At 37.0% G+C, this 19,812-nt stretch overlaps 1 protein-coding gene across 16 annotated transcripts in view; it reads right to left on the bottom strand.

Moving 5' to 3' along the window:
* ABI1 (abl interactor 1) overlaps positions 1-19,812 on the bottom strand; it is a 145,279-nt gene that overhangs the window by 105,843 nt on the left and 19,624 nt on the right. The window lies entirely within an intron of this gene.

Genomic DNA, 19,812 nt, shown 5'->3' with positions numbered 1-19,812 from the left:
TGTAGGTTGTTTAAAAATAAAATGCATTTAAATTTAAAAAAAAAAGATTATAATTTCATTGGTCTGGGGTAAAGTCATTAGCTATTATTGTATCAATACAAAAAATGTGTATAAAACAGCAAAATACACAGAACAAAGTCAGGATACCCACTAATATAAAGGAAGGACATTAATACACAGATCACAGAGACCACACAGTACTAATTAATAAATTGGAACCATAGTTTGGCTTTGATCACCATGAAGCCACAAAGATTAAAAAAACAAGATCATTATACGATTTATACTGTTCATGAAGTCAAAACATCTTGGTGGAAGCAAATTTTTTCTAAGACTTCTAACTGTAAAAGTAACGTTTTATTGCAATTCTTCTCAGTGATGTAAATATTTACTCCTCCTCTCACCTTAAGTCATCTCATCTCTTCACTCAAAATCAAAGCAAAACAGGGGCGCCTGGATGGCTCAGCTGGTTGAGGGTGCCACTCGATTTCGGCTAAGGTTGTGATCTCACTTCGTGGGATTGAGGCCCATGAAAGGCTCTGCGCTGGCAGCACAGAGACTGCCTGGGATTCTCTCTCTCTCTCTCTCTCTCTCTCTCTCTCTCTCTCTCTCTCTCTCTCTCCCTCTCCCTCTCTCCCTCCCCTGCTTGCATGCTCTCTCTCAAAATAAATAAACATTTTTTAAAAATCAAAGCAGGGCCACCTGGGTGGCTCAGTCAGTTAAGCAACCAACTTCAGCTCAGGTCATGATCTTGCCGGTGCCAAGTTCAAGCCCTGCATTGGGCTCTGTGCTGACAGCTCAGAGCCTGGAGCCTGTTTCAGATTCTCTATCTCCCTCTCTCTGCCCCTCCCCCATTCACACTCTGTATCTCTCTCAAAAATAAATAAGCATTAAAAAATAAAAATAAAAATAAAACCAAGCAAAACAAAACAAAAACCCAGAGAGTACCAGGATTTTCACCATGGTACAGATAGCACCATGCTGCCTTTCTTCCTTTTCTTTTTTGGTGTGTTTGCTTTGGGTGGTTGGCGGCGGGGGGGAGGGAGGAACAAGGATGAGTGGAAGAAAAGCACACCTGAACTGGAGATAACTGGCTCTATATTCCACAAGATATTAATAAACACTAACATAATAAATCCACTAATGCAAGCAGTTCATACATAAATGATTTATTTAGACCTATCAATCAATTTTCCTGCATTTACTTACTTATTCATTGGTTTCTGTTGACTATGTCAAAGGTGTCTACACAAAGGAACAGAACACATATCAGGACATAGCAAAAGCACAATTTCATCTTACCAGTATTAAATTTAAAACATAGTTTCTCTGTTTTCAAATGTGGGAAACACTGAACTGGTTATCTACAGTTTAATGACAGTGGTCTGGCTGTTTTCTGACTGAGATCTCATCTCCTCAACTACCCTCCCCTACACATCAGACACCATCAAAATTTTGCAAACTACTTGTAGCTCTCTCAAACATGCCTTGTACACACGCTGTTCCTACTACCTACACCTCCCTTGCCTCCCAACCTCCCCTGCCCCTTAATTCTTTAAACTCATGACTCAGTTAAACTTAGTCTTTATGAGAAGTCTTCCCTAAAACCCCTAAACACTGCACTGTTCCTCAGAAGTCTCTCTCAAAATTTTCTTTTTTAAAGGGACAATTCTCAAACATGTAAGTCCACACATGTTTTGAAAGTGCTTATAAAAAGATTCTAAGTGTCTAAAAATGTCAACATCTATAATACAGAAGATTATGACAGAACATCAAAATTAACATCAGAAGAAAAAATCTGCACCACAACCTCCTGCTATCATTCTATACAGCCAGAGACCTTGGAGTCCCTTTCCTCTCTTTCCTCCCTCTCCTAGCTTCTGCCCACACAGACAGCTAACAGTCAAGCCTTATTCCTATTCTCCAACCCACTGCTCTGTCAATCAATTTAGCTGTGGAGGAGTAAAACCTGGGAAGTGTCTGAACCAACTGTGTACTAACGGTTGAAAAGAGAAGGTCTATAGATTCACTTCTATGACTGCAAATTACCTTCTGTAGGCGTATTCGCTTTATACTGGAGGAGAATGGCTACAGGTAAAAATAAGTCATCTTTGAGTTCTCCCTTTCCCTATCTACCCATATCTCTCCTTAATCAAGGCTTCCTGATGCCTGCATTTATTTCTTCCTTTTCAATCTCAACTGCAGCTATCTCAATTCAAGAAATATTCTTTACATCTGGACAAATACAAGTCCTCTAACTAGTCTTGTGGCATCCAGTCTGTCTCTTCACTAATCCATCCTGCACCAATGCCAGATGAATCTTCCTCAACTACCTCATCCTTTGGAAGGATACAAAACAAACTTGACAACAGTTTGGAGAAGGAATGAGTAGGAACATGGGTAGAATAAGAAAGGGGATTTATAAGTTTTGCCTTTAATACAACAGTATTATTTGCATCTTTTATAAGAACGTATTCAATATTAAGAAAAAAAAACACTGCTTGACATTTTTTCTAACCACAAGCAAAATTCTGAGTGATTGCCAAAATTAAAATTGAAAACTCTTCCAAAATAACAATTATTTTCTTCCATACAGAATATTTCCTCATTTAAATTTAAGTACTAAAGATCAATTTTATCCTCTCTAAATTTAAGGCTTCTATTTAATCTATTTAATCTTCTATTACTCAATGATTTTTACATAACTATATCACATATAATAGACATCACAACATGACATCACAGTACTTACCATAGCCTTTCATAAAGACAGTAAGTATCTGTTGAATATCAAATAACTATTTGTTGAACTACTTCTAGCACATCCCTATAGCCTCAAACACTCCTTTTTCTAGAAAAGAAAAATAAGTAATCAAGCCTACCACACTGATTCTAGGCACTAGAGATTTTAGATAATTCACTACCACTTAATACCATCAACTCTAAACTAGCCTCCCCCCAATCTCTTCTTGGGCTCCTTCCAATCCATACACAAGCCTCCTTCCAATCTGTTCTCCACTCTCAACATGAGTAATCATTTTTAAAAGTAAAAAATGATAACATCATCCCATTGCTTAAAACTTTCAATATCTTCTCATCAGCCTCATAAAAAAGACCAACTCGGGGCACCTGGGTGGCTCAGTCAGTTAAGCGTCCGACTTCAGCTCAGGTCATGATCTCACAGTCTGTGAGTTCGAGCCCCGTGTCAGGCTCTGTGCTGACAGCTCAGAGCCTGGAGCCTGCTTCAGATTCTGTGTCTCCCTCTCTCTCTGCCCCTCCCCCTCTAGTGCTCTGTCTCTCTCTGTCTCTCAATAATAAATAAACATTAAAAAATGTTTAAAAAAATAAAAAAAATAAAAATAAAAAAGACCAACTCTTTGCTCACTGTACTCTAAAGCACACACAAGTCTGTATCGTTCAAAATCACTCTGTGCTCACTCACCTTTTGGCACATATATAAAAACATAAATGTGTGTGTGTGTGTGTGTGTATATATATATATATATATATATATATACATATTTATTTATTTATTTATTTATTTATTTATTTATTTATTTCTGTTCCCTCCGGTAAGCACATTGTTTTTCCTTCTCTCAAAACTTTTTCGCTAACATTCACTCACTCTTTAGATCTCAACTCTAACATTATTGATACACCAGGCTGGGTGGGAGCATCTTTTTATCATTTTAAAATTAGTATTTCATACTCTTTCATAAACATCATATAATTTGAACAAGTTCCTATTACATACATATTCCAAAATTTTTAGCATTGTTGAAATTTGGAGAAAACAGATATAGGAAACTTTTTTAAGTATTTCAAAATTAATGCTACTGAGAGGTAAAATAAACAGACAAATAAGACCCAGAATATAAAAACTATCCAAATAATTAACATAGTATATGCTAAGAGAATTCCTACATAAGGAACTTTAAGTTTTTTATGAGGTATTACTCAAGCTACTTTAGTCAGAGATGCCCAATATATATGTAGTGCTATACAGTCATACCTAAAATTCAGATGCCCATTATTACCACAGAAGGAAGACATTAAGTCTATTATACTAAACCAATCATCTATACCAAGTTTCTCGAAATGTGGTCTGCAGACCTCTGAATGTAGCTAAAACTCTTTCAGGAGGTTCACAAGGTCAAAAGTATTTTCACGATACTAACGCTATTTGCCCTTTCTGTGTTTACATTTGCAATGATGGTGAAAAAGCAAAGGTGAGAAACCACGAGCCTCCTAGCATGAATCACATCAGTTTCACCAACTCTACTAACAGCTGTTGTGCTCTATACTGCAAACGGGGGAGGGGCGGGGGGGACTTCATTTAAAAATGTTCTTGAAGAAATAGGAAAAAACACTAATTTTATTAAATATTGATCCTTAAGATGACTTTTATGTGACAAAATGGAAGTAAACAAAAAATACTTCGACTGCATTCTAAGTATGATGGTTACCTTTAGGAAAAAGTACTCATGGAATTTATCTTCAAGCTGAAAAAAGCCACTTTTCAGTGGAACTTCAAAAAACGACTTTAAAAACAAGCTCACTGCTACTTCAAAAAACAACTGACAGACTATGATTAAGATAAGCCTATCACTTCAAGGAAATTAATTGTTAATATCTGTTGCCAATGCAAAATTCAAGCTCTCAAGCAAAAATTATAATTGTTGAAAATCTGTATCCATCAACCTGAGCTTGAAAGCTTTTCACTACTTTTCCAAATGACCTATGCAACAATTTCTAATGTAATGGAGTATAAAATGTTCACTGATAATGGTTTCAGAGTCCACACTGCAACCAACCTTTAAGAAACTATTATGCAATGAGTTTTCATGAAGTACAAAGAAAAATTATCCACAATTATATAATCAAAATACTCCTCCCAAATCCAACTCCTCCTTCTAACTACACAAGTGCATGAAGATAGATTTTCTCATACACTTCAACCAAAATAAAGTAACAGGTTGAATGCAGAAATAGATGAAAATTTAGCTATTAGCCAGTCACTAAACAGATTTGCAACAATGTAAAAACAGTGCCATTTTTCCCATTAAACATTTTTTTGTTTTGTTTTGGAAGACTATCATTTTTCAAAAAATATACCATTTACATTAGCAACAAATCCATTACATGTTATGTTTACAGAATTAATAACATGCTTTAAACTTTATCTAATTATTAATGCAGTAAATATTGAAAGATATAACCCACCAAAAAAAAAAAAAAGTTCTCTGAGGTCTTCAATACTTGAAGAGTTAAAGGAGTCCTGAGACCATACGTTTCACTACTATGGATCAGCAGAAAACTGCTCAAGAGATAAAGATTCTAACATATCCTCACCTACATTTCCTCTCTCAATAAGACTTGGAAAAACTGATTTTAACAAAAAGGTTTTAAGAATGTTTAAGGGGAATCATAGTTCATAACAACTGGAATTGAATCATTTCCTGAAAAACCTATGTATTAAAGCTTCTTGACAGCGTAATTATAACAAAGTAAACATTTAAACATCTGCTAACAAGGAAATGGAAGGAACAGGTGTAAGTAAATCAGAGATCTTTTTTTTTTTTTTTTTTTTTTTGGAAAAAACTGAAGAACTCAGAAAAACTAATGAAAAGCACCGGAACTGTAGGGCTAGAAATCACACACAGAGGAACAAATTTTACTAAAAACCATTAAAATTGTCAATCTGGGGATTAAGGAGTGTACTTATAATGGGCACCAGGTGATGCATGGAATTACTGAATCACTATATTGTACACCTAAAACTACTTTAACACTGTATATTAACTAGAATTAAAATAAAAACTTTAAAAAAAATTTTAAGTAAAAATAAAGAGTTGTCACTCTGGACACTGCATACTTCAAACTGGTCCTTTTACAGAAGATAAAAGAGAGTTAAAGGCTGGTGACAATACAACTAATTCAGATGACTCTTTTACACTTCATGTAAACTTCTAAGAACTTATGTGCCAGGTATTGAGCAGGCTCTAGAAATACAGAAATAAACAAAACAAACCTGGTCCTGCCGTCTCGGAGACTGGCATCAAGTGTCAAACAGGTGTAATGAGTGTTACAGAGGAAATACATAGGATTCTATGGGAGCATCTAACAGGGTATAAAATGACCTGGAGGGACAGGGAAGAGTCTCTAAGGAAGTAATCTCCTTATAACTGTCATCTACCAACATCCACATCACTGGAGGGACTCTAACACCTAGCTCACTAATTCATCACTATTCCTATTCTTATTCTTAGTGATGTCAACATAACACTCAGATAATCCACCAAAAACCCTTGCCTCTCACTTGACCTCCTGAACTGAAACAATTTTTTCTTCCATTTTTTCTTCATCACAGTCAAAAACTCCCATGGTCATCACTAGTAATTACACCAATTTCAAAAATCCCACATTCTAAACACACATCTCTACAGTTTACTTACTCTAGGATCTCAATTTCAACTTCCTTTCACACCAGAGGATTTCATACCCATTAATTTGCGCATTTTTCACTATCCATGTCCCAACCAAGATGTGCTGTTAAGTATAAAATATGTCAGATTCCAAAGACTTAGTACAAAAAAAAAAAAAGTAAAATATCCCTTTAATTAACTATGCTGGTTGTTTATTATAATAATTATATTTTGGATGCACTGGGTTATCAAAACCAATTTCAAACTGTTTCTTCATAGTTTTTCTAATGTGGCTATTAGAAAATTTTTAAATCACGTATATCCCTCACATTGTATTTCTGTGAGATCGTGCTAATCTCTTCTGTGATGACTCCTAAACGTTGATCTCCAAACTCTGACTCTTTCCTAAGCTCCAGAATGACCATCTGGCCTATTTGGTTGTCTAATTAGTGTCTCATACTTAACAACCAGTACTCTTGATATACTCCCACACGTGTACTATGATCTACTGGCATACTTAGAAAAAAAATTTAAACTAGGAGTCATCCTTAGATTCCTTTCTTTTTTTTTTTAATTTTTTTATTACATTTATTTTTGAGACAGAGAGAGACAGAGCATGAACAGGGGAGGGTCAGAGAGAGGGAGACACAGAATCCGAAGCAGCCTCCAGGCTCTGAGCAAGCGTTCAGCACAGAGCCCAACGCGGGACTCCAACCCATGAACCGTAAGATCATGACCTGAGCCAAAGTTGGACACTTAACCGACTGAGCCACCCAGGCACCCCAGATTCCTCTCTTTCCCTCACACCCCACATCCAATCCACCAGTAAGTCCTGTTCGGCTCTGTCTTAAAAGTATCCAAGCTGTTAGGGGCGCCAGGATGGCTCAGTCGGTTAAGCTTCTGACTCTTGATTTCAGCTCAGGTCATGATCTCAACGGTTCGTGAGTCTGAGCCCGCATCAAGCTCCTGCTTGGGATTTTCTCTCTCTCACTCTCTCTCTGCCCCTTCCCTGCTTGCACACGCTCTCTCTTGCTCTCTCAAAATAAATAAACTTTTTTTTTTTTTTTTAATATATCCAAGCTCTCCCCTCAATTCCCACCCCACCACTAAAGTACAAGCAATTCTCACTTCCTGCCTGGACTACAACAATACCCTCCCTGCTGGCTGATTCTGCTCTTGCATTCCCTTCAGTACGTTTTACACTCAGTAGCCTGATTCGTTTAAAAAGTAAATCAAGGGGCGCCTGGGTGGCTTGGTTGGGTTAAGCATCCAACTTTGGCTCAGGTCATGACTTCATGGTTTGTGAGTCAGAGCCCTGCATCGACTGTGTGATGCTTCAGATCTTCTGTCTCCCTCTCTCTCTGCCCCTTCCCTGCTAGAGCTCTTACTCAAAACTTAATAAACAAAAAAAAAAAAAAAGTAAATTAAGTACTCTAATGATAACCCATCACTTAGAATAAAACCAAACCTCTTTTCAAGGCTTTCAACACCCTATATCCTGACAATCTCTCTGACCTTTCTCCTACCAGTTTCCCTCTCCCTAACTACCCCCTAGCCACATTACCCTTAGAAAGATTTTTCCTTTTCCTCAGATCTTCACATGGAAGATGCCATATCTACCCTCCAGGTCTCAGCTCCAATATCACCCTCACAGAGTACCACTTCTAACTTCCTTAAAGAAGTCCTTCTTTCCAATTCAAATTTTTTGTGTCTTGTCACCCCATTTGTCTTTTTTTTTTTTTTTCTTTTTCTAGCCAGGTCAGAGTAATATTGGGTTTATTTGCTTTGTTGCATTTAATTTTTTTTTTTAATATAGTTGGCATACAGTGTTAGTTTCAAGTATACAACACAGTGATTCAAGTCTATACATCATGCTATGTTCACCACAGGTGTAGCTACCATCTGTCACCATACAGTGCTATTACAGTTTCATTGACTATATTTCCTATGCTGTGCCTTTTATTCCCATGACTTATTAATCCCATAACTGGAAATCTGTATCTCCCACTCCCCTTCATCCATTTCGCCTACCCCCTCTTCCCTCTGACAACCATGGTTTGTTCTATGTGTTTTTAAGTCTGATGTCACTTTTTGTTCATTCATTTTAGTTTTTTAAATTCCACATATGAGCTAAATCCTATGGTATTTGTCCTTTTTGGTCCAAATTATTTCACTTAGCATCACACCCTCTAGGTCCATCCACGTTGCCACAAATGGCAAATTCTCACCCTCTTTCATGGCTGAGTCATATTCCATTGTACACACATACCACATCTTCCTTATGCACGTGTCTGTTGATGGACACTTAAGTTGCTTCTGTATCTTGGTTGTTGTAAATAATGCTAAAATAAACACAGGAGTGCATATATCATTTCAAATTTGCTACCCAGTAGTGAAATTATTGGATCACGTGGTATTTATATTTTAAATTTTTTGAGGAACCTCCATAACTGTTTTCCACAGTGGCTGTACCAATTTACATTCCCACCAACAGTGCACAGGGTTCCTTCTTCTCCATATCCTCACCAACATTTGTTATTTTTTTTGTGTTGTGTGATTTAAACCATTCTGACAGGTATAAGGTGATTATCTCATTGCAGTTTTGATTTGCATTTCCCTGATGATTAGTAACGTTGAGCATCTCTTCATGTGTCTGCTGGCCATCTATCATTATGCCTTCTTTGGGAAAATACCTATTCAGGTCCTCTGCCAATTTTTTACATCACTTTGTTTGTTTTCCCATTTAATTTTCCAAACAACACTCTTTGTTATCTGAAACAGTCTTATTTTTTGGTGTTTACTGTCTGTCTCATCTCTATAATGAAAACTTCGTAATGGTAGATAACTTGCTTTACTCACTATAGTATCTCTGGGTCCTAAGAATATACCTGACACATAGTAGGTATGCGAAGGATTTTCATCAAGTGAAGAATGAATGAATAAATACAGTAATTTTTTCTGAACTACAAGATCTGACAAATGATAGTATTCAGACTGAGAAGAACTAGTTTTCTAGTCAAAGAGAATGACATTAGGGGTGCCTCAGTGGCTCAGTTGGTTGAGCATCGACTCTTGATTTTGGCTCAGGTCATGATCCAAGGATTGTAGGATCGAGCCCTGCGCTGAGCATGGAGCCTGCTTGAGATTCTCTCTCTCTCCCCCCCCCCGCCTCTCCCTCACCTGTGCTCTTTCTCTCTCGAAAACTAAGAAAAAAAAAAACAGAGAGAGAATGACATTTGCAAAGTCAGAAAAGAATAAAATTTCAAAACCTGAAAACCAAATATGACTGGTAAGATGAGGGCAATGGGATGAATGCAGCAAGACTAGAAAGATGGGAGCTATGCTATTATACAGGGGCCTCTTAAGTCTTATTGTGAGATTGTATACTTATAGGGAATCACTGAAACATTTTTAAGCAGGGAGTGACAGGTTCCACGTCCTCTCTTTCCCTGTGCCCGTCTCCTCTGCTTACGCTGTCTAAAAGAAAAAAGGGGGAAAAATAATATAAAGACAATTAGAAGCCACAGCAGTTGTCTAAGCTTTACCCTGGGGTGGTAGAGATGGAATAGGCAAATTGAAGAGATACTTAAGAAAAATCAACAGGACCGGTTACAGATGAATTGGGAGGAGGGGACAAAGAAGAATAATGGAGTCAAGAATGATGCCTAGGTTCTAGGGGAGCCTGGGTGGCAGCTGAGCATCCAACTCTTGGTTTTGGCTCAGGTCATGATCCCAGAGTCATGGGATGGGGCCCTATATGAAGCCTGCTCAGGATTCTCTCTCCACCCCCCCCCCACCACTCTCTCGAAAAATAAAACTAAACTAAAATAAATGATGCCTACGTTTCTAATAAATGAGTAGACAGTAGTAGATTGGGGAAAGGTAATGAATTCATTTTCTAGCATGTTAAGTCTGAAGCACATGGGATTCAAACAAGCAGAGATATCAACTAGGCAATTAGATATACGGATCTAAACTTCAGTGGAACATAGATCATTCAGATGGAAATAAATAAAACAGCCTAAAGTGATATGTATATAAAGGAGCTCACACAAAGCCACTTTGATACTTAAAGGTTGGGTGGGGAGTTGGACAAAATGGTTGAAAAGGAGTAGGAGCTATAGGCTTCCAGTTATGGAATGAATGTCACAGGAATAAAAGGTACAGCATAGGGAATATAGTCAATGATATTGTAATGGCATTATCTGGTGACAGATGGTAGCTATACTTGTACTTAGCATAATGTATAGACTCCTTTCTAATCATTACATCATACACCTGAAGCTAATTTAACATTGTGTATCAACTATACTCCAATTAAAAAAAAAAGAACACCCAGTACCTTAAAAAAAATATTAAAATTTAACTTAAGTAAATACTTAAAGGAGAACAAGGGGCCAGAGACTAACAAGAAAAGTAGGAAAGAATACAAAAGTAGGAAAGAAAGCCAAAGGATTAGCTTTTCAAAATAAAAAATAGTCACTTGTATAAAATGATGCTGAGAAGACAAACAAAATGAGAAATAACCAGTGTTCAATGAATTTTGTGGCATGTAGGTTGCTGAACATAATTTCAGTGGAGCAGTGAAGACAACAAAGCAAAACATGTTAAAGAGTGAATGCAAAGTGACGAATGGAGGAAGGTGTAGAAAACAGTTTAATAAAACTCTAAGCAACATAAAATGAGACCAATTACTACATGGATCTATGAAGTCTAAGTATAATTTTCTCATACAGGAGAGACTTAAGATGTTTTGATTCCAACTGCACAAATTCAGTAGAGAGAAGAAAAGATAAAAGAGTGTAAATTTTCTGAAAAAGTAAGAGAGAATGGGACTCAGAGCAAAGATAAGGATGGACTTTAGCAAGAAGGCAGGACAACTCTCCTTCATTACAGTATGAAGGAAATAAAATAGGATGGGTAAGGATGCTAGTAGGCTTGGAGATACAGTGGTAAGAAATGATATGTTTTCTATAATGAGGACTTTCTCTATGGAATAAAAGATGAGAAAGGAAAGAGATTTTAAAAGGGAAGAGAAAATTTAAAACCATTTACAGTGAGTGGAAGAATATACTGATGTGAAAAATATAGGGGGGTTGCTGGGTTTTAAGGGCCCACTTTTGAGTAGTATCCATAATTTTAAAATGGAACTCATAATCCCTTTCCATCACATTGCTTTTTAAAATAAGTATTCGTTGGGGTGCCTGGGTGGCTCAGTTGGTTGAGCGTCCAACTCTTGATTTCGGCTTAAATCATGATCTCACAGTTCATGAGATTGAGCCCCACATCGGGGTTCTCTGCTTAGGATTCTCTCCTCTCTCTGCCTCTGCCCCACTTGCATGCATGCACATTCATTTCTCTCTCTCTCTCTCTCTCTCTCCCCCTTGAAATAAATGAATAAACATTTAAAAAATAACAATATACACTTTCATTAGTACGGTATTTTTGTTCCCTTTAAGTTTCAAGGAGATAAAAAATAAAAATTTGCTCTAATTAAAAGCAGCTGAGACTATCCAGACGCACATCTTGCATACTATGCTTCATTTAAGCTCAGTAGGAATTGATGTTTGATTTAATAATTACATAATCTCACAGAACTTTCAGAATTTTTGTTTTTAAAATGACTGAAATATTTTCTGCCTTGGCAATAAACAATATAAATTTACCAACTATACAGAATAAACTTTAGATACATTTTTTTAAAGGCTGTACAGAGGAGCGCATGGGTGGCTCAGTTGGTTGGATGTCTGACTCTTGATTTCGGTTTTGGTCATAATCTCAGGGTCGTGGAATCAAGCCCCATGTTGGACCCTGCACTGGTCGTGGAGCCTGTTTACTATTCTCTCTCTCACTCTCCCTCTGCCCCAACCTCCCCCCACGCACACACTCTCTCTCTAAAAAATAAAGCAAATTAAAAACAATTAAAGGCTGTGCACAGAAGTGATTTTAAGATTTTATTTTTAAGTAATCTCTATACCCAACATGGGGTTCAAACTCACAACCTTGAGATCAAGAGTCATATGCTCCACCAACTTGTAACTGTCTAAGCCATATATGTTTCTAAAAAGTTTAAAATTGCACAATTACCATATTTAATATAACTTTAGTAATCAGGGGGGAAATTAAGATGATATAGAAGTGAAAAATTAGGCTCTCAGCCTTAATTTCTATCAATTTACACTGAAATTCTCAGTATATGTTGATGCCTGGAATTGCCTCATTATACCACAATATAATGGTACTACAGTGTAAATTTATATAGTTATATATTTCACAACAAAAACATTATGAACCACTCCTAAGTATGTGTGTGTGTGTATGCAAAAATTGAAAAGAGGCACTCAAACAAGTACCATACATGAATATTCATAGCATATCATTCACAATAGCCAAAAGTTAAAAACAACTCAAATGTCCATCAATAGATGAATGGATAAACAAAATGTGGTATATACAGAATATTACTTGGCCATAAAAAGGGATGGGATTAAGTACTAATACATGCTGTAAAATGAATGAACCTCAAAAATACTATGCTTGGGGCATAGTCAATCAGTTAAGCATCTGTTGATTTCCACTCAGGTCATGATCTCATGGTTGTGGGATCGAGCCCCACGTTGGGCTCCTTGCTGAATGTGGAGTCGGCTTGGGATTCTCCCTTTCCTTCTCTCTCTGCTCCTCCCCTACTCATGCTCCCGTGAGCACACGCAGGCTCTCTCAAAATAAATGAGTATTTTAAGAATAGGGGGGCACGGGTGGCTCAGTTGGTTAACCATCTGAATTCAGCTCAGGTCATGATCTTGTGGTTCACAGGTTTGAGCCCAGCATGAGGCTCTGTGCTGACAGCTCAGAGCCTGGAGCCTCCTTCGGATTCTGTGTCTCCCTCGCTCTCTGCCCCTCCCCCACTTGTACTCTGTGTCTCTCTCTCTCTAAAAATTAATAAAATGTTTTAAAAGTTTTTTTAATATTTTAAATATATACTATGTTTAATATAAGTGAATGAAGCCAGAAACAAAAGGCCATATATTGCATACTTCCACTTATATGAACTATATAGACTAGGTAAATTCAAAGAGACAGAAAGCAAATTGGTGGATGTCAGGTATTAGGTGGGTAGGGATAGAGACAAACTGTTTAATGAGTACAGGGTTACTCTGAGGGGTGATGAAAACGTTTTGGAACTAGATCAAGGTAATGAATGCACAACACTGTGAATGTACTAAACACTACTGAACTGTATACTTTAAAATGATTGGTTTTCGGGGCCCCTGGGTGACTCAGTCGGTTAGGCATCTGACTTCAGCTCATGATCTCAGTTTGTGAGTTTGAGCCCCCATCTGGCTCTGTGTTGACAGCTCAGAGCCTGGAGCCTGCTTTGGATTCAATGTCTCCCTCTCTCTCTCTGCCCTCCCCCACGTACTCTCTCTTTCTCTCTCGAAAATAAACATTAAAAAAAATTTTTTTAAATACATAAATAGGGGCGCCTGGGTGGCGCAGTCGGTTAAGCGTCCGGCTTCAGCCAGGTCACGATCTCGCGGTCCGTGAGTTCGAGCCCCGCGTCAGGCTCTGGGCTGATGGCTCAGAGCCTGGAGCCTGTTTCCGATTCTGTGTCTCCCTCTCTCTCTGACCCTCCCCCGTTCATGCTCTGTCTCTCTCTGTCCCAAAAATAAATAAAAACGTTGAAAAAAAAATTTTTTTTTTTAAATAAATACATAAATAAAATGCTTAGTTTTCTATTATATGGATTATACCTCAATAAAAAGATTCTTGCTCGGGAGCTCCCCTCTACTTGTTATGTGGGATGATCCTTGATTTATGAATTGCTTAATAAAGCCAATTAAATTCTCAAAAAAGAAAAAAATCCATCATGAAGCAAATAATATAGCTGTATCTAATTAACTTACGGCAGGAATCACTAACAAAATTAGCTATAAATTAAAAATGTATTAACTATAAAAATATCTATGTTAGGGTGCCTGGGTGGCTCAGTCGGTTGAGCGTCCGGCTTCAGCTAAGGTCATGATCTCACAGTTTGTGGGTTCGAGCCCCACATCAGGCTCTGTGCTGACAGCTTAGAGCCTGGAGCCTACTTCAAATTCTGTGTCTCCCTCTCTCTCTGCTCCTCCCCAGCTCATGTGTGTCTCTCTCTCTCTCCTTCAAAAATAAAGAAAGAAACATTAAAAAAAAATGTTTTTAATTATACATATGTGTATATATACATACATACATTAGGTATCTTAAAACCCTCTACTCCTTTCTGTCACCAATAAATTTTAATAACTGACATTACCTTTTTTCTCCACATATAAAAGTTATGCAATGGATTTAATAATAAGCCTTTATCTTCTAGGGGTACATATACTAAAATATTTATGGATGAAATGATATGCAAAAGATAGGCTTTAAAATAACGGTAGGGAAATTTAAGAGGAACACAGATGAAAGGAGACTGGCCATGAGTTAGTAATTGTTAAGGGTGGGTGATGAACATAGGAGGATTTATAATACTATTCTCTCCATTTTTTTAGTATGTTTGAAATTTTCCATAATGAATTTTTAATTACTGTGTTATTAGTAAAATAAGACTTAAAATTAGTTTATTTACACTTTAAGCTATATTTGAAATAGCCCTACCAATATTCTTTAACCAACACAAATCACAATTCTGCCAACATTTGCTCAAGTTGCTAAAACATAGATACATATCAAAAAATTACAATCTAGGGGCGCCTGGGTGGCGCAGTCGGTTAAGCATCCGACTTCAGCCAGGTCACAATCTCGCGGTCTGTGAGTTCGAGCCCCGCGTCAGGCTCTGGGCTGATGGCTCAGAGCCTGGAGCCTGTTTCCGATTCTGTGTCTCCCTCTCTCTCTGCCCCTCCCCCATTCATGCTCTGTCTCTCTCTGTCCCAAAAATAAAATAAACGTTGAAAAAAAAAAAAAATTACAATCTATCTGATAACAAATACACATTATCTTCCTTAGGATGTTTTGTTTTGCTTTCAGATTTTCTTCACAAACATCAGTTCACTACAAACCATTTCCAAGAAAATTTCATTTTGTATATAGAGAAAATTAGTAGATCCAAGGTTAACGTATCTATTTCAGTTGACACAGAGCAATGACCCTAGAAAACTTCAAGTCTCCTTTCTAAGGAATTAATGTTTACTGTTAACATGATCAGTTATTTCCTTTAAAAATAAAATCCAGGGGGGGAGGGGGGATGGTCTAAATGGGTAAGGGGCATTAAGGAATCTACTCCTGAAATCATTGTTGCACTATATGCTAACTAATTTGGATGTAAATTTAAAAAATAAAATTAAAATAAATAAAATATAAAATCCAGGGGTTCTTGCCTGGCTCAGTCCACAGAGCATGCTACTCTTGATCTCATGGTCATGAGTTTGAGCCCCATGTTGGGTGTAGAGACTATAAACAAACAAATTTTAACGGCTTTTAATTATTTTAATTAAAAAAAATATTTCTTTTGAGAGAGCGAGAGAGCATGCAAACAAGGGAGGAGAGACGGGCAGAAAGAGGAGAGAGAGAAAGAGAGAGAATCTTAAGCAGACTCCATGCTCAGTGCAGAGCCCTACTCAGGGCTCAAACCCATGACCCTGGGATCACAACCTGAGCTGAAATCAAGAGTCGGACACTCAACCGAGCCACCCAAGCACCCCTATAAATAAACCATAAATACATAGAAATAAAACCCAATAATTGCTATTTTCCAAATATCTTCTCAATGCTGTCATTTTTTCAAAATCCCTTATTTTGTAGTATAGTGTCTTACTAAACATTAAGGACTAAAAAGTTTCTGGTTCTGGGGTTTGACTACTATTTCTTCTAAAATCAAACCATAATTTCAATGGAGACCACGATCAACACAAAGACATTAGAAAAAATATACAGCTCCCCCCAAATTCAAACTTTTTAAATTTATTTTTTTTTTAGTAGTCTCTACACTCAATGTAGGGCTCAAACCCACAACTCCGAGATGAAGACTAACATGAGTCACATGCTCTTCCAAATGAGCCAGCCCTGCACCCCTCAAACTTTTTTAATGCCCTTAAATTAGCATTTAACTACTATTTTAACCTTACTTTTCATACCAACATGAAATTTTTATGGAATTACATCTACATAAACTCCTAATGTTTGATTCAACCTCTTCTCCCAATTTTAGTGCTCTTCCTTTCTGGCTAATATATTTCCTGTCTGTTAACTCACAAATGTCGTAGGACAAAATTCCTAGGACAAATTTCACTCAAGATAAATAGGGTTTATCTAAACAACAACAACCCCTGATCAGACCCCCATATGCCCAAATACCTTTCTTCTACTACAAGGAGTAATAGCATTCTTTGGCTATCAGAACCAACCAGAGGAAGCAGAAGCACACAGGAGGAATTAGAAAAGTACCCTCATCCTAAGGGATTATTTTAACAATTTTCTAAAAAACCATGTCCAAAAGACATAACCATGGTAAAACTCAGGATTCTAAACAGAACAGGTCTAGATCAAAGCACCACAGGTAAAGTTCTTATTAGCATTAAAGTTACAAAAGGAAAAAGGAGAGAGGACACTTGTTTTAATACAAACCTTTTTTTTTTTTTTTTAAAGTAGGCTCCACACCCAGCACAGAGCCCATCACAGGGGTTGAACTCATGACTCTAAGAACAATACCTGAGCTGAGATCGAGTCAGAAACTCAACTGACTAAGCCACCCAGACGCCACTAATACAAACTTTTAAATATCACACAGCCATAAAAAATAGTCCATATTCTTGAGAGTATTAATTAAAAACTGATATAATATTCTATCTTTATGACTGGACTTTCCTAAGACCTAATACAGCAGGTCAGATCCTGTCTGTTTCATAGCAGCATTAATAAACATGTTGTAAAAAAAATTTTTTAATAAATAAACAAACATGTTGTGGCATGATATAGCTCAATCTAACAATTAACTGAGGATCTTGCATAAAATTATGAAAAGCCCTGTTCTGTTTTACTTTAAATATAAATGTCCTAACATCAGTTTCACATGTACATCATTCAATATTTGTATATACTGCAAAATGATCACCACAATAAATCTAGGCAACATCCATCACCACAAGCTGTAATTTTTTTTCTTGTGGTGAGAATTTTTAAGAGCTATTCTCTCAGCAACTTTCAAATGCAAAATACTGTATTATCAACTACAGTCACCACACTGTACGCTATTACTAAAACCCTGTTTAATTCATATAGATTTCCAACCTGTATCTCTAATGTTGCTAGCCACTGCTGTACTCAAAATGCAAAGTGAAATTCTAAGAATTCTACCATTTCCAATCAATCCTAATCTCAATCTCCTGAAACTAGTTTGTGTGTAAATCATTAAAAACCACAATCTTTCAAGACTTGTTTGTTAATTTCCACTAATTATTCTACAAATTTTCTTATCACAATTGCAAAGCTGAACCAGAGGATCCACTAAGCTCAATGAAAAGCGAGCCTATGATTCCTATAATTCAACACTTCAAGTGTCAAAGCTACCATCCTTTGGTGATGAAATCAAGCCTCCAAATTATTAACACACCTGTTCTTATATTTGCAACATGGAGCTCAAAAGGAACAAAGGAAAATAGTTGTTAGGTTCCTAGTTTGCCCAACAAGAGTCTATTTATCCCATGACATTTCTGAACTAGTCTCTGAGTTCTAGACTCACTCAAGTCTAGAGACAGTGTGATATGGAAAGAACCTAGCCTATGAAGTCTCTCAGAGTTAGGCAGAAACCCTGACAGCCAATTACTAACTGTATGATCAAACAAAACTCACTTAACTCTCCTGACTCCTAATTTCCTCGTCTATAAGAGAATACTGCCTATCATGGAGAGCTTTTATAAGGATTAAAGATAATACAAATCAGGGTACCAGGGTGGTTCAGTAGGTTAAGCGTCCGACTCATGGTTTCCACTCAGGTCATGATCTCACAGTTCGTGAGTTTGAGCTCCGCATCAGGCTCCATACTGACAGTGAGGAACCTGCTGGAGATTCTTTTTCTCTCTTTCTCTCTCTCTCTCTCTGCCCTGCCCCACTCACGTACTCACTCTGTCAAGATAAATAAACTTTTAAAATAAATTTAAAATTTTTTTAAAAAAGATAATATAAATCAACCAGTAAAGGCTGTGACACAATAAGTACTCAATAAATAGAAACAATTATATTACCCTCTTCACACCAGCTTTTTATCCTCTCTGCTGAGGTAAGCACCCCATTCAGTCAGTATTCATTAAAAGGAACTTAGGATACAGAATCAGAAAATCTGGGTTTGATTCCAGACACTATGTAACACAAGAACAGAACTTTAGGCTAGGTATTTGATTCTGAACTGCAGATTGATCATCTGTTTGAGAAACAAAGAAAGAATCATAGAATTATTGCAACTGACATTATTTTAAACTAGCATACAGTGTGCAGTATCAGAAATGTTAGCTTCTACCTACTCCAAAGTATTCCTGCTCAAAAATTACCTGCCTTCCAAGATCAAATGTGCATGAGCAATGAGCATAAGTTAACCTCATGTGGAAAGGAAAACAAGGTAAAAACTAAGTAGCTCACTAATCATATCCCCTTCATACTCAGAGACTTTAGAATATACTTGTTAATCCAAATGTAGCTCTTGTTGGGGGAATTCCAGGCAGAAAAATTAAATTAACAAATTAAGTTGTATGGAAGACTTTTACGGCCTTACCCAATCTAGCAATCTGCATGCTGAGAAACCTTAAGCAGCTTCTACTCCTTTTCACTTAGCTTATTACCTTCCTATTCCCCATAATAGTGCCCATGACAAAGGCAATACGGACCCTAACATAGAGCAAAGGGAAATGGCCAGATGAATTAAGTGTGTTCAAGTTGACGAGCGACTGTCCTTGACACAACCCACCAGAAAAATTCAAAGACAGAAAAACGCAAAGAGTTTTCTTCATATCTATATAAAAACCACTTTCTATTTTGAGTATCATTTCCCAACAGCAATTTCAAAAGGCCCATCCTTTTTACAATAATGGACTCTCTTGAGAAATTATGCTATTAATAAAACAATTTAATAATTAAAGTCAACAGGACCCAAAGAGCTAATAAAGTACTCTAGGCTCAACTGCACTACAGCCAAAAGAACTCGTCAGCTAAACCACTCACCTGAACTGAACTGTACTTCCGAACTGCAGGACAACAAAATGAAAATTGAACTCTCAGGATAAAAAACACTCAGGCAATAAATTAACTCACCTTGGGTATAAAAAAATTCTCAAAACACAAGTGAGCGTGTATACTTTCTCTGGGAGGTGGTATGTTTACATAAGATGCTGGTTATAACCCAATCAGGGTCACAGAAAGGGAA

This window comes from Puma concolor, chromosome B4, assembly GCF_028749965.1.
Source record: "Puma concolor isolate L17-30 chromosome B4, mPumCon1.1.hap2, whole genome shotgun sequence".
NCBI classification, from domain to species: domain Eukaryota; kingdom Metazoa; phylum Chordata; class Mammalia; order Carnivora; family Felidae; genus Puma; species Puma concolor.
This window is presented reverse-complemented; position numbering and strand designations above follow the sequence as displayed.